The 1,806-nt window shown below is 40.5% G+C and overlaps 1 long non-coding RNA gene across 1 annotated transcript in view; it reads left to right on the forward strand.

Moving 5' to 3' along the window:
- Positions 1 to 1,806, forward strand: part of LOC117939570 — a 20,470-nt gene that overhangs the window by 6,013 nt on the left and 12,651 nt on the right. The gene's annotated exons all lie outside the window — the stretch shown is intronic.

Raw genomic sequence — 1,806 nt, forward strand, 5'->3', positions numbered from 1 at the left:
ATTGGCTGCTTAGAAATTAAGTGTTAACGAGCAGTTGGACAGGTGTACCTAATAAAGTGGCCGGTGAGTGTATGTCCCTAGGGTGTTGGCGGTGTATATGGTAGATACCTATGTCCCTAGGGCGTAGGGTCTGTATATGGTGGATACCTATGTACCTAGGGCTTTCTTCGTGTGCCTACGTTCACATAAATAAGTGAAATAACAGTATTGTGTCCTCCTTAACCTGGGAACTTGAACTACATTTTCTTCACTAACGTAAAGGGGTCTTGTGTTTTTGTCCTCCTGCTGAGTGTATTTTTTAGCCGAGGGCCAAGAGTCATCGCTGAGTTTTGACATTGCTCTGTCAGAGCAGAACTACTTTCTCTCCGGCACACTGAGCAGAATGCAGATGCCCTTTCTTGCGCTTACTTACTCCTTTCTCCCTGTGGAGCCGACCTGAAAAGGTTAGGCCACTTTCCCGTGAAAGTCGAGCTGTAGTTTTCTTTTAAAAAATGACATTTGGCTTGACATGGTTTCTTTTTTTCGGTACTCTGGCAGTTCATACACTCCCATTTCTACCCAGCAGAAAAACTGTTTGTCTCGTGGGTTTATTAACATTGGAAAGCAGAGAATTTTCCTCCACTCGGACCAGAAACAATTGTGAAATATTCTGTGTCTGCGGAGGGCAATTTGCTCTGTAATTAGCTGTCACATTATTGTGTTTGAACATGATAAAAGTGTCAACACTGCGTTACTTAGCTTTTCAGCTCAGATCAGTGTCAGTGAGGGAGACTGTTCAGCAACAAGGTTTGTATGGACAACGTGTAAGAGCAAAGGAGAGGCATAACTGATTTAGACATACAAAAGTGACTACATTTAAATCCTGTAGCATTTACAAAAAGTGTAGCTATTTGTACTTTGGACCATGGGTGTCCATGTACAAGTAAAACATGTTAAGGGGTCATTTGTAAGGGGACACAAACAATACATCCACAATTGCAATTGTATAAAATATGTGTGGAACTCCAGTAAGTAGGTAATACTGTGTATACTTATGCCCCCTGTATTTTAACATAGGGGGGGTGTATACTTATGCCCCCTTGTATTTTAACATAGGGGGGTGTATACTTATGCCCCTGTATTTTCACATAGGGGGTGTATACTTATGCCCCTGTATTTTAACATAGGGGGGTGTATACTTATACCCCTGTATTTTAACATAGGGGGGTGTATACTTATGCCCCCTGTATTTTAACATGGGGGGTGTATACTTATGCCCCCTGTATTTTAACATAGGGGGGTGTATACTTATACCCCTGTATTTTAACATAGGGGGTGTATACTTATACCCCTGTATTTTAACATAGGGGGTTGTATAGTTATGCCCCTGTATTTTAACATAGGGGGGTGTATACTTATGCCCCCTGTATTTTAACATAGGGTGTATAGGTTTTACAACCAGATGCACAAATCTCTATAAGCTGCAGTGGCTTGAGAAAGATTACACACCCATGCTTAAGTTGATTTAAAAAGAAGAAGAAAAAACACTTACTGCCTTACTTTAAAAATAATTAGGAAAAGGACACCAATTTTCTTTGTGAATGAATAATGTATTGTAAACAAATAAATGTTCTTCCTTAAAATACAGTGGGCAGAAGTATACACCCCCCTATGTTAAAATACAGTGGCAGAAGTATACACCCCCCTAGGTTAAAATACAGGGGGCAGAAGTATACACCCCCTATGTTCAAATACAGGGGGCATAAGTATACACCCCCCTATGTTAAAATACAGGGGCATAACTATACAACCCCCTATGTTAAAATA

Source organism: Etheostoma cragini, chromosome 24 (genome assembly GCF_013103735.1).
Source record: "Etheostoma cragini isolate CJK2018 chromosome 24, CSU_Ecrag_1.0, whole genome shotgun sequence".
Classification (NCBI taxonomy): Eukaryota; Metazoa; Chordata; class Actinopteri; order Perciformes; family Percidae; genus Etheostoma; species Etheostoma cragini.